Source organism: Accipiter gentilis, chromosome 13 (genome assembly GCF_929443795.1).
Source record: "Accipiter gentilis chromosome 13, bAccGen1.1, whole genome shotgun sequence".
In the NCBI taxonomy this organism is placed as follows: Eukaryota; Metazoa; Chordata; class Aves; order Accipitriformes; family Accipitridae; genus Astur; species Astur gentilis.
In genome coordinates this window covers 31,922,566-31,936,507 of record NC_064892.1, presented here as the reverse complement: position 1 = coordinate 31,936,507, position 13,942 = coordinate 31,922,566, and the positions used below count along the sequence as shown (strand labels likewise).

Below are 13,942 nucleotides of genomic sequence, written 5' to 3'. Positions count from 1 at the left end.
AAGAAACACCCGCCGGGCCGAGCACTTTCCAAATCAGGCAGGGTTTGAGGGAATCTAAAGTTTAAACATTATCTTCAGACCTATTCCTCTTTTTGGTGATGTTCACCGTTTCCTTGTTCCCATTCCCCAGTTCCTGACCCAACGCAAAGGAAACGGGACAAGTGCTCTAGACGCAATTCGGCTAGGTGAGCATCATCAAGCGGTGCCAGTATACGCCAACAGGGTAGTTCTAGATGCAGTTTCCATGTCTCGAGAGCTGGTGAATTGAGCATAGACATTTTCCCTACCTCAAAAGGATCTCAAAATATTTATGCTAAAATTCATGAGGCACTAAAAAAATGAGGACAACATGAAAATCTTGTATAGGCAGAAGTAAATGACACAGATCTGCTGCTGTTGTCACTAGGACTTCAATTAACTGCCTCACCGCAACCATTTATTGTCACTTAAAATAATCTGGTATATCCAAGGTATCCACATAGGACTGGCAGATATGCATCTGGAGATACGCCAAGATATCCTAGGGCATCCTTACTGGCAGTTGACCTATGTGTGGGCAATTTCTTCAAGTCCCTGGTCACTATAGTCAATGGAGTCTACGGGGAAATTCAGCTGACCAGACATAGGTGTCTGTTTGGGAGAGATAACTAGCTTTTCAGATTATATCGACTACAAGGGTGGAACAAAAAAGTAGTTTAGTACCAGGCTCATGCTAGACACCCGAATCTCGGTACCTATGCTCTCGAGCTGCACACCACACCAGGAGGTCCAGCCAAGCATCTCATCCCTAGCACAGCTACTGCTATATTTGTTGTGCTCTGACAGATCCTGTTCTTGAGAAACCATGAGTTTTGCAACTCCTGGCCACTTACCGCTCACTCGTGATCACACCCAGCTTAAGCCGTACCTAGCCTAGCTCTTCCAATTGTGAGGGCCTTGTTTCAGTGAGCTAGTTTCTTTCTGGTTCATAGATATCCATTTCATAAAGCTGTCTACCCCATCCTATTTTTCATTATTACCATCAGCAACCTTTTCACCAAGATGCTAGTTTCTCAACTAGAAATAGTCTCTAGAGTCAACAATTTTTTAAAGAAAACATATTTATTTATTTCTCTCTGTAAAGCATCCTCATTAGCTTTTCATTGCATATGGGGAAAAAGAGGAGCTTTTGTGCTGACAGATTCCATACAATGTACTGACAGTTAATGGAGTGTGAAATGCACAGGCATAAAAGCAAACTAATGTTAATTGAAAATGGCTCCTAAACATGTGTGCTTATTTTGCTAGCACATGGTTGGGAAAAATGTACATTCATTTCATCTAGCTGTGCCCAAGATCACCTGTTTCTGTGCAACAATCTTTTAATCATTGTTTACAGCCATTGAGCTTTACATTTGCCAGTAACACTATCATATTATTACTGCAGAAACTGTAATGCCACACAGCTGCAGCAAGGAAAGGAGAAAGGAGCAGCTTCTGTTGTAGGAAGTAGAATAAAAACAACAAATATGATAATTGTCATTCTCTTCCCCTCCTCCTCCTTCCCCTCATATACGTTGGCACATTGCTCATGTATATATATGTGTATATATACACATAAAGACACACGTGTATTTCTCAGGAATAAAAAGAAAGAAAAGAAAGGACCTGACCTTGTACTTCAAATTTCAGTTCCTCTGAAGGTGTTAGCAAAATCCTTTCATCTAACAGCAATACTCCAGCTCTGACTGCTCAGGACAGAGGCCAGCATGCTCAAAATGGTGCAGGGAGGCTTTTCTGCCTGCATCTCTGCAGATGCCACAAGATTCTAGCAGAAGTAGCAAGAAGAGCAAGTAGCACCCTGTAATCATCCTTTATGAGAGGCTGAACTTGTCAACAGCCTCACAGCAATAGGTTTTCCATCATGCTTTTCCCCTAGGAGAACAGCTCCGGTACTAGCCCTCTTCTTTTAGCTGGGCTTCACTTTGTGCGACCCCTGACAGCCAACAACATTGTCCTCCGAGTCCTCGACAGGAATTTCCCCGAGGAGAACTCGGGTATGTGAATGGAGGAAAGTCGTTAAGAACTGAGATTTCAAAGCTCTCTTACTTCATATAAGGAGTGAGGGATTTTCTATTTGCACTTGTGTGGTTTCTTCCCCACAGAAAAAGAAGAAAGAAAATGAGATATATGCTCCCAAAATCCAACAGTAACCATAGCTTAGACTTACTCAGGTGTCCAGAGAGGCAGATAGCAGGTCTGTGACTTCACTTCCAGCTAAAGGCAGGTTCTATTTAACACACATTTTCTTGTGCAGCCATGGTTTGGAAAAACCTCCGAGCCTCGCGATGCCCGTTGTTGTTCTCTGCAGATGCTTACTGAGATTGATTTGAACTGAATTAGTTGTTTCCTTTAAAAGATTCCAGCTAGTTGTAACCCAAACTTAATTAATGATAACACACAAAATGCTGCTCAGCTGAAGAGCAATTAAGGGGTAAGCTGAAGGACAACAAACAGTCAAGAAAGTGATGGTGTAGGCTAACAGCTTGCAGGTGGTGTGAGAAACCTAGTTAGTATCCAACAACAACAGATACGTAACTATTCTTAACCTCACCCTCAAAAGGAAAACAAAGAGTACCTGCCACAGTGTGATTTCCCATTCCCTAAACAAGACAGAAGAAGAGAAAAAAAAAAAAGAAATACAGAAGTTGGCAGAGGAAAAACAGCTGCTGAGATAAGCACTACCAGCCTCAAAGGAAGAAGTGGAAAAATTATAAAAGTGATGAGAACGAAGAACCTGTGACACCTGGAACAGAGAGCTGAACGCACGTGCAGCCTGCGGCTCGGTCCCCGTGTACCCTTGGTACCCCACGTACCCCAAATACCCACCGCTCCCTGGATGACAGAGTGGTCAGGTGATATTAAAAAGGATTACATGTCACTGCTTAGTTTTGTACAATTTTGTTTGTTCCCAGGAAGTTTCTCCATCAGACTTTTACCATCTCTACCTTCACTGCCAACTCTTTGCTTGCCCTCTGGGTTTATCCCTTCAGCGACAGCGGAGCAGGGAAAAAACGGTGAGGGACCGAGAGGAACAGCTTAGGTGAAGGCAGAGTTTCTGAAAGGAAAAGTTGTAGGCGAGAAAATAGCGATAGTAAGACAGTGTTCAGGCAGTGGAGTGGAGTTTTAAGTGCAAATTAAAGCTCAGTGGAAAGAATAACTCTGAAAGTGGGCTTGATGCTAGGCTTGATGCCAATTAAGAAGCAATGCAGCCTGAAACTCTCCACAAAAGAAACAACAGTTCCACAGCTCTGTCACAAAAGTCTGTTTCCTTCACTGGAAGATGCTTTTCTCATTAAAAAAGCCACATTGTCTCGTCCTTGTCTCAAAATAACTCAAAATTTTCTTCCTTTGGTTATGACTGTTCAGTTCCTTGTCATGGCAGGAAACCGAGTTAAACTGATGAGTTGCAGTTGTAATTTTCTGGAGTCAGTTTGAGGTTCACGCAAGGTCATCAGGGAGAAATATAGAGAGCTTCATATAGGAGATGGGGTATTAGCGTTGAGTCTGTGTGTGATATCCCCTGGTCCCACACCTTTCCCAAAATAGTACAAAACCAAGCCAAGAACGCTGCAAGTTCCTACTACTATTGAACTGATGGTTTTGATTTCTCAAGTAATTTACAGATGATTGAAATGTTGTTAACAGCTCCAAAATCCAGTCTCCAAAATCATCGCTGCCACTTTGGACCCTATGCGTCCTAAATTATAACTTCTTTTCTTCTATGAGAAGTATGATTAGGAGACTTGGTGAGCCTTGTATTTTTAAAATTGACTCCAGAATTATTTACCTCTGTTTGCTCCTTTGCAGCTTTTAGAGTTTCCTGTGGCATGAATCCCCACTCCCGGTCTAAGGACTTTGCTACAGCTTTGCCTTTTAAGATCCTGACTGGAGTTTGTACCAGGATATACGGCCATGTAGACTAGGGAATAGCTTGTAAGCAGACCACTTGTTGGTACCTCTAGGCTATATCTCTGCTAGCTGTCACTGTCTCTGCTAACAAAGGAAGGACATTACAGAAAAAGCAAAAAAATTATCTGGAGTTTATCGTAGATTAGAAGCTGAATACGAGCCAAAAACTTGCTGCTGCGAGAAACTTTAATGCAATTGTGGGATGTACAGAGGTTTCGTAAGTGGCGGGGAATGTAATTTTTCTGCCCCGCACAGCACTGTTGAGAGCCTGTCTGGAGTACAAAAATGTAAAAATAATGGGAAAATCCCAGAAGAGAGTAACACTATTTCTGAGAGCTTTAGAAAACAGACTGGTGAGAAATGCTTGTCAAGAATTTTGTTTCTTCCGTCTGGAACAGAGAGACTTGAAGAAGGTGTCTTCCAATATAAACCGAGTTTTCATAAAGGGGACTGCAATGAATGGTTTCATTTCGCACCAGGTGTGGAACGGAAAGTTCTTTGCCACAAGAGATAAACAACCCAAATATAAGAAAAAAAACCCTTCTAAAGGTAGTGGTATGTGCAAACAAGGATCTTAAGAATATTTGGCACTTCTAACAAGGCTACAAGCTGTGCCAAGGCCACGCACTTCTCTTTCCCCAGAGGAGGGAGATGGCTAAAAGGACTTTCTCCAAGTCCCTTCCAGGATGAATAATTTCTGTAATTCATAAACTCATACCTGTGCCCAACAGAAATCCTACACAGCCAACTTCCAGAGCCTCCTGCCAAGCTGCCCCAACACAGAAACAGCATGCCAAATGCAAAGTGATGCTACTGTCATCACCAGAGGCTCCTAGCGAGATTTCATTCATCAAGTGTCTGTTGGTATTAGCTGCCAAGTAGACAGCTGTCCTAGTAGTGAAGTCCTCCCTTTCATGGTTCCTCTCCTTTTACTGGTAATGTTTCCTGCTAGTCTGGTGCAGATTGTATATAATCACTCTTCTCTCTCCATTTCTGCTTATAGCAATTTGCTGTCTTCATAGAATTCAAGCACCTTTTGTTTTATTTTATACCGTATCTAATATAAATAAATGAACACTATAAACCATGTGTTAAGCTGACTTTTACAACGGAACAGCTGTCTTGGGTTTAGTGGGATGGTTCAAAGAGGGCTCGAGAGCACTTATTCCAAAATCACTGGCGCAGGTTTGTATTTCCTCTGGCAGTCCCCAGCGAACGCTCGGGAAGCGCACGCACTCGTGGTGCGATACGATCCAGGTGGTAGGAGGAAAGCAGGACGGACATCTGAATGGGGACGTGCTGTTTCAGCGGCTCAGACTTTACTGAAAAGAATTGCTTTTTAAGCAGGAGGTGTCGATTGCTGCTTCAGTCCCAGCCTAGATTTTAACAAAAGGTGGGCCACGAAATTGCGTCAGATGCACAGTATTTTCCCTGCCTTAGCCTTCTGACTGAAAATCAGATTAAATGGAGGAATAGTATGTAGTGTACTCCTAATGGTTTATCCTGTCAAACTGTGGTGCCTGAGCTCAGCTGAGATCTATAGTCATCATCTGAAACCCCTTATCACCTATAGTGTTTGCATACAAATTATATTCCTTCCAACGTCTCATAAATCCTAATTAGCTCTAACTCTGATGCCTTAGAGTCTCTGATTAAGGAGATCATCGTATCTCACTTTGCTGCAGGATCCCTCAAGAACCAAAGTACATCATATGAAGAATAGTCTGATATAAAGTTAATAACCTACGAGCATCATGTTCAGACCTGATATCTTTAATTAAGAAAACACCAGTTGTCCCATTTGGAAGTTTGAAAGAAAGAATAGGGCAGTTAAAGCAAAACATTTACAAGAGGAGAGTGGCCATTAAGCAATGCAGTTCTTGCGACTGCCTTTAAGAAATATTCATATCGCAAATGTATTTTATACTGGCGTCATTTACCATAGAGCAATTTGGGAGCTTGCATCTGAACTGTACCCTTACTGGTTTGTAACTGGAAGAGGGCTGAAGGGCTTATTGCACTGCTGGTATGAAATGTTGCCTGCAACCTGGGGAGCCCACTTTCCCCTGGGTTATTGTTTTGTCTTCCCGTATCTAATGCTTCCTAGAAAGGCAAAAAAAGCTAGTTGCTTCTCACACTCTGCAACTCTTGCCTTTAAAGATAATGGTCTGTCATACTCTGTGCTTTCTCCCCTTCTGCTCTAGGCTCGTCCTTTATAGCCCCCAGCCTTTATGGCATGGCTGTCTATTTGCTTTTTATTCCCTGCCTGCAAACCCACACTCCTTGTTTCTTTTTTATGCAGACTTACTCTGTTCCTCCGATATGCTTTTCGAGTGCTACCTTGGAAATTAAATTTGAGCTTCCCTGAGTTAACCTCAGTTTCACTTCACTCATGGACTGTATATTCCCAAATAGTTTTTGCAGCATTACAGCGCTCTGCCTATCTTCCTACCTCAAAGAGAGACCTATCTGGTGTCAACAAGAATAGCATCCATTTCCACTAACGTATCTTAAAACTAGACTTTTTGCCAGATCTGGCCGCACTGAGGCAAACACTGCGGAATGATTTTGTCTTCTTGCAGACACGCAGAGTGCCGTATACACAAATAACAATGCGTAACAAGCAGAGCTGGTTTTAAAAGTATTCTTCCACAGCAAATGTTGACCAAAAATTTAAGAGCAAGTATAGTTGCCTTATTAAAAGCAAAACCTGTAGAGTTTGGAGTCCTTGCCCTCACCTTCCTCGGTTAGTCGTTTTCCTTCCCTCCCTTTCTCTTTCCTTCTGCTGGAAAGAAGTAGGGAAAAAGAGTGAATAGGGAGAATGGCAGAATTCCCCAAATTTTCCTCCTTCTACAGAATCTCATTCTTTATTTTCTTCCTCTCCCTTCCTCTCTCTTTCAGAACACACTTTTTAAATAGAAAGCAAGAAAGTAAAACAAACTCTGAAAACTCCTGAAACTTTTCCTTTTCTTTTTAATCTTCCCTCTTTGTTCCCACTGGGAAGGGGAATAAACCACCAGGATGCATATGTGAAATGAACAGATTTTCCACGTTTTCAAGGCAATCTACTCCAAAGTCTTCCCAAAGTAAAGCAGTTTATTCAATTCAATATCTGTAAGGTGACAAGGTAAAATAAAATGGTTTTCTCTTAGGTCACATTGAGCAACTTGAGATCTTAGGTTATACCTAAAGTTTTCCTTTGACTTTGCTGCTGGTTAAAGCATTTTCCCCTTCCAAAGGTGACAGAGAAACAGCAGCTGTGGGCAGTTTAATTACAGCTGAGTCTGCAGTAATGTCTTCTGCAGAAATCCCCCTACCTTACATATTCATGCAGCTTTTACCCTCTGCCTGTCTCTCTTCTCAAATTCAATTTGCCCTCAGCTCCTTGCAGCACGACACATCTCCCCAAGGAGTTTGCCTCTGTGTTTCAGAGGGATGTTTGGCTTCCCTACATGCACAGAAGTCGCATCTGTTCTGCTGAATCAGAAGATACTCACATCTGCCGGTCAGACTGGATTTGCTGGGCTTTCACTGGTTGCACTACGAAAGCTTCCGAAGCCATGGAAGAGCAAGGCTCAACGAAGAATCCATCCTCAGGGGTGCGGGGCAGAAATTTAACCCCACTGCTCTCGGGGTGGGTGGCTAACACAGCCGCCACTCACAACACCAGACAAGGGTACGATGAAGACCGGGGGCACAAAACCCACTGAACAATTAACTCCGGCTATTTACGTTCCCCGTTGACTGCAGCATCTTTAGCGTTGGGCGATGCAGGTGTCAGGCGTAACACGGAGTGGGGTGGGGGACAGAGGGGAGTTTGCGCTGCCGGGCTGAAGGCAAAAATAGAGTTTGAGGTCACTTCTTCACTTTTCCCCCGGGCTTTCCGCAGGATGAGACAGACGTCTGCCATCTCCCTGCCAAAACACAGGCATATGCTCTGTTAGCCAGTGTCAGCAAACTGCGTGGTGACGGCTACGTTTCTCCTTACACAAGCAGAGGATTTTGTCACTGTAAATGACTAGAGTGCTAATCCTAAAAAGTGTCGTGAATTGGTTCAACCCCTCTGAAGAATTAGATCTTAGTTTCTATTTGTCTTCTTACTTGGGGGGGGGGGGGGGGGGGGTGTGTGGAGTGTGGAATAGAAAACTAATGTCATTTCTTTAGCTGCCACAGAAAACAGAATGGAGAAAAATATTTTGGAAGCTCAGAGGTTTTCCTTTTTCATAATATTGCACCAAACCTTCTCAAACTAAAAATTTTACAGTGAAAATGTAAGCTATGCGCTTTTGCTTACCATGTAATGAAGAACAGTAATTCCTCCCAGAAGACAACAGCACTCCAAGAACTTTTGCTGTCCTAAATACAACAGGATTTCAGCTATCTATCTCCTGGCACCAGAAATATATTCCTTCCCATATTCAGAAATCTTTGCTGGCAGGGAAAGAAAAGAGCAAACACCTACACTTCCCATGAGCTGCTGTTAGCACTTGTGCGATGAATTAATAAGAAGCGATTTGGTCCCACAGCTTCTCTGCTCCAGTCGAGTTGGCTGTCATTTCCAAGAGCTGGTGGGACTGCATGCCTGAAGGGTCAGGTTTTGATTTACATTTATTTTCAACTCTATTATTCTCTTAAGCATTTTTCCAACAACCTATCTTCGAGCACTGCCAACAGGAGTATCTTCTGCCCAATAAATGCTGTCTGGTTCCAGCTGCTAGAATACAAGATTACAGCCAAGATATTAGGGATTTGGGGTGTGAGGCTGAGCGGGTCAGAGAGGAACAGCCGCCCACGGAACCAGACACTAGTTGTGCATTTCTCGGGAGTGGAGCGGCAGCGGCAAGAAGGGAAGCCTGAGGTGCTCTTGAACCTAGTGATGGTCAGTCTGAGAACCGGCTGCAATTAGCAGCCAGCTCTTCCAAACCGCCTCTAGCGCAGCTTTGCTTCTCACCTGGACCCGTGACCTGGTGATTCAGTGAGTGGCTTTTCTTTATGAGTCAGAACTGATCAACTGCCTTACAGAAGCAGGTACAGGAGCTGGTACAGTCATCTTTCAGCCGAGCTCTACAGCAAAGACTCCAATCACAGAAATGGAGATTTGATCGCATCTTCCTAAGTGTCCTGGTATTTATCAGTGTCTGCACACTGCATCTCTGATTGGTAGTTTTGTTTTGTCTGCATGAATTCCTCAATCAAGCTTCTCATAGAGTATAGGTTGGGTTCTTATATTAATATCTCTTGAGACAGAAGACTACCTCAATTCCACAGAAAAAGGAAGAAATCCTTTACAAAGATAGGGCAAAGACTCCCCAGAGCCACTAATTCCAAAGTCAACCACTGAGAAATATTTTGCATATATGTATGAAGTATGTACAAATATGCTATATATAATAGATATATAGTACTATACATAGGATGTAGTAATAAGTAGGATACCAATTCGCTATGCAACTAGGAAATGTCAAATTAAATTTGCAACACTTCATAAAATTCAATGTTTGAAGAGATTTGACTTACTTATGAATTAAATTCTAGCCCAGCCTTTTTGTCAGATTTCAGTTATCTTTTATTTTTTTTCTTTAAGAGAAATGTACATAGTGATTAGATAAGGAAGCATTTATTCTGTTGTCACTGCTTTACCAAAACCCTCTGCTCTCAGATACTATTCTCAGTCATATTCTACATACCTATGTAGGTTATTCTGTAAAACTTACTTGACAAGGAGTTTTCTGGGGGGAAAAAAACAGAAGAGAAAAAAAAAATCAAAAAAAACAAAACAAAGTGAACCCATCCACCTACCCACCCCCCCATATTCTTTGATTTCACTAATAAAACATCAGTACCTCGGTTATGACCTTTGCTCTGACTCTGTGCATGATTCAGAGAGTACCCAAAACAGCCCAGCTGGTGTGTAAACAACTGCCAAAGTTGCAAAAAGTAGGGAAGGATTAGATGCACAGTAAGTGTGCCCTTAACTTCAAGGGGCATTGCAATTGCCCAGCATTATGCAAAGTGTGAATCACCATAAAGTAGGTAAGAATTATTTTTGTTTTCACCAACACTTGAAGCTCTAAATTGTGTTGACTGCAGCTAATTACAGTAGAGTTCTTTGAACAGGGAACAACGTATTGGTGCACAGGAGTGCCTCTATTCATTATCAACTCTTGACAGAGGTTTCCAAAGTTGTTTTTAAAATGTTTGCTAGTTTCTAGTAGAGGGATATTAAAACTGTAAGAGAGTATTTCTTTTATCCCAGTGTGAAATTCTTATAGTACCTTCCTGTTGGTAGCCTTCACAGGACACCTTATGCCTGGGAGAAGGAACCACCATCAGCAAACCCAGAACTCTCCATCATCTCTAAAGAGAAATAATATACCTTAGTGAAGAGAGATCCGGATCTGGGGTGTCCCCAGGTTTCATGAGACTGTGCGAGGGGAAGGAGCTACGTTCTGTGAGTGAGGAAAATGTGATACCAACCTAACTTTGGCTTTGGCCATCAAGCTGGGAAGGCGCCTGAAGAACTTTGCCCGATGTGAAGTCAGGAATATTGCTAGAGTAACTGCTGGAATTGCAGGTTTTCCCAGAGCTCAGAGCAGATGTTCACACCACAGCCCGTGGAGGACCCCACGCTGGAGCAGGTCTATCGTGAAGGACTGCAGCTCTGGGAAAGACCCAGGGGAAGAGTGGGAGGAGGAAGGAGCAGCAGAGAGGAGCTGGTACGGACCCACTGTAACCCCCCACATTCCCCATTTCCCCTGCGCCTCTTGGGGAGCAAGAGATAGAGGAGTCGGGAATGAAGAAGTGAAGCTGAACCTGGGAAGAAGGAGAGGGCGCAGGGAAGTTGCTTTAGTTCTTGTCTTTGTTTCTTACCATCCCGTCCCATTTTTAATTGGCAATAAATTAAATTGATTTTCCCCCGTGGTGGTAACTGGTAAGCAATTTCCCTGTCATTATGCTGACCCATGAGCTTCTTCACACAATTTTCTCTCCCTGTCCTGTTTCAGAGGGGGACTGAGCGAGCGGCTGGGTGGGTGTTTGGCCCGTAACCAAGGTCAACCCACCACAGCACTGCACAGCTGGACTTGGGGAACTTGATGTGTGGCCAACAAAAAGTCTGCTGGAAAGGCACTGTCTCCTCTCGAAAGTGTGCAGGGTGATTACTGATGTAGATCCGCTCAGAAGCAGTTCGTCCCTGTAGGTGATGACTACGGTGATCATGCAAGTACCTGCAAGTACAGATGAACCCATCGAGGAACTACATGGAAATAGTCAAGTTTACCATTTAATCTGAGCTGAGCACTCAATTCCCAGCTTACCTCAAAGGCGGAAACTCTGTTTCAGTTCACCCTCTACTCAATAAAATTTATTTTGCTTTTCTGTCAAATGCAGCAAGCTATTTAAGCCTTGACTTTAGTGGAAGGGCAATTTAATTAATTCACAGAGTTATTCTTTTAATTGGATTTATGTGAATCAACTTTTCTGAAACTCAAGAAAGGCAGGTTATTAGCTTGGCTTCATAGATGCTATTCCTGCTTGCATTTCAGCTAGCACCAGAAGCAAGGTTATTTCTCTCTGAGGATGTCTGAGACAGTGGCATCCACAGCAGTTTTATTATTTTATTAACACAAAAATGCAAGAAAATGGAATGTTAAAATCAAACTCTCCCCTTCATAACACATTTTTAAATTATGACAATGTAAATTAGGCTGACACCAACTTGATCATCAGGCTGTCAAGAAAACAAAAATCAATGAAAGGAGAAAAGATTCACATTTTGGTGAGGAAACATTCTTGTCATCTTCGTCATGCAACTGGGGCACTTGATTCACCTGAGCGCAAGCTGGTAGATAAGACAGAAGTGATGTTCACAGAAGTGTTGTCAGCTCCCTTTGCTCTGCTAAGTAAAGCAAATTCAGTAAAACAGTGAAGAACAACCAGACTAGTCTACACTAAAATAACAGAAGGCTGCTCCTGTATTCTGGCAGGAATAGCTAGTTGAGGAGAAATTATAAAACCAGGACGGAAACAAATCAAAAACTCTCAATAACAACCTTTTAACCTAAAAATACTCAAAGACCAAAATGTCTTGAGATAGAATCAGCACTCTATCAATAAGATATGTCAAGGGAAGGATTTTTAGTTATCTTTTTTTCAGTGGCAGTGAATTCTGGGGTCATTAGGAAGTGCACAGCTAGCACGATCTCAGTTCCAAACAGTAGGAGCTTCCAGATGGTGCCTTAATGCAAAAAATGCTCCTGATTCCTCCCCCCATTCCTTCCCAGTGCACGGGCAGACAGGAGTGGGCAGCGTGTACTGTTAGTGGTTGTGTTTATGTACAGATATAAGCTTCAGCTGAGTCTGGGGCTGAGCACATGGTCCCCCGATGGCACCAGGGACAGTATAAAAGCAGAACAGGACACGGTTCTTGCCTCCAGAAGTTTCTAAGTCCAATGAGACACGAAATACTGGAAAAGGAGACAGAGCACAAAGAGTAAACAGTGTCAGAGAAAGTCCCTCACAAGTGGGACATTCAGTGCTACAAAAGAGATTATGTGTCTGAACTCACTTTAAAAAAAAAAAAAAAAAAAGTCCCTCTAACAGCAATATATACAAAATTGGAATTCAGGTAAGGCAATGAATTCACATTCTATGGCTGCACTCGTAAACACCAAAGTAGATGTTGACATTTAATTTTCTCACATTTATATTCCTAAGAGGAATTATACATTCAGTTTACACAGATTTATTGCCTTAATTGCTTAGCATCATCTGGTATAATAATAAAAAGGTCAAAAAAATGTTTTTAATACCTATTGTGAGGTTCTGAGCCCCTGTGGATTACAATTATAAAGCCTTCCCTCTAAAACAAAAAGCAGTCTAGATGTGAATGTGCACAAATGAAATGGCTTCAGAGGTGGGAAAAAAGGAAAAAAGAGGTAAATGCTGCTTTAAGCAGCATGCACAGAAGCACATTTATGGAGGTAAATACTGTCTTCTCTGGTGGGTGGCAATATGTATGTGCTGTTGCACCTGAAGTCCTCAGCTGCGATCTTCTTGTTGCCTGTTCCTGAGCAAAGACCCCGGAGGGAAGGGAGCTCGTGGTTCTGCTTGTACAGGAGGCTGATAGGACCATCCACTCCCGAGCACTGGGTCTCATCTAATGGTTTCGATTCACACTTTGCAGTAAGGGGAAAATTAGGGGGTTTATAAACAAAACCCTCCTGCAGAAAGCTTTGCTTTCTTTCAAACGCTTTCAGATTCTGAGGAAAAACCTTTCTTTTTCTTAATCAAATATATATTCCTTTTTTTTCCAAAAAAATTCAATTTTTTTCTAAAGAATGTTTTCTTTTCCAAACAGCTCTAGTAGATATGTCAATGATTAATCATGTAATTGATTATCATTTAAGGTCAAGATATGATCTTGTGTAATTCAGGCTGGTTCTGCTGAAGTCCAAAGAGTTATGGCCAGGCAGCGAACTTTCCCAGATACTGTGGAGTCTGCACCACACCGTCTTCTCTCTATCCATGCCAGCAAATAAACCTGCAATCAATGCATTGAGTCTTATACACCTCCTTCCCCATTCAGATCAGGGCTGCATGCTCCACTGGCAATGCCATTATATGCTGGATGAGGGTCTGGTCATCAGTGTATTCCTTTTTCCGTCCTAAATTCCTTTGCATGTTTCCCACGTGCAAAGCCCTGAGCAGCTTATGAGCTGCTCGCTGTGGCTAAATAGGAAATTGTTTCAATCAAACAATTTCCCACTCTGTGATGATGATATGTACTGTAACTTCGGTGCATGACTCCTACCGCTAATTTAGCTTAATATGAACATGTATCATCACAAAATCATTTGGCAACAGCAGCATTAGGATGCCAACCAGAGCTGTTGCCGTGAGATGAAGATTAGTTTAGTCTTCTAAAGCAAGGGATGATATTTTAGCTGGAAATGCTACAAACTGTGAAGAACTTAATCTGAAAATAAGGATA

The 13,942-nt window shown here is 42.4% G+C and overlaps 1 long non-coding RNA gene across 21 annotated transcripts in view; it reads right to left on the bottom strand.

Moving 5' to 3' along the window:
- LOC126045253 (uncharacterized) overlaps positions 1-13,942 on the bottom strand; it is a 95,838-nt gene that overhangs the window by 78,328 nt on the left and 3,568 nt on the right. For 4 of the 21 annotated variants that reach the window (XR_007508007.1, XR_007508016.1, XR_007508021.1 and 1 more), the window contains 4 exons: positions 10,429-13,492; positions 8,414-10,308; positions 8,246-8,307; positions 7,072-7,865 (listed from right to left, as the gene is read on the bottom strand). This is a non-coding gene — a long non-coding RNA (uncharacterized LOC126045253). Of the gene's footprint in view, positions 1-7,071; positions 7,866-8,245; positions 8,308-8,413; positions 10,309-10,428; positions 13,493-13,942 lie in introns of those variants that run through there. The other 17 variants (XR_007508012.1, XR_007508010.1, XR_007508011.1 and 14 more) reach the window with 14 other exon arrangements.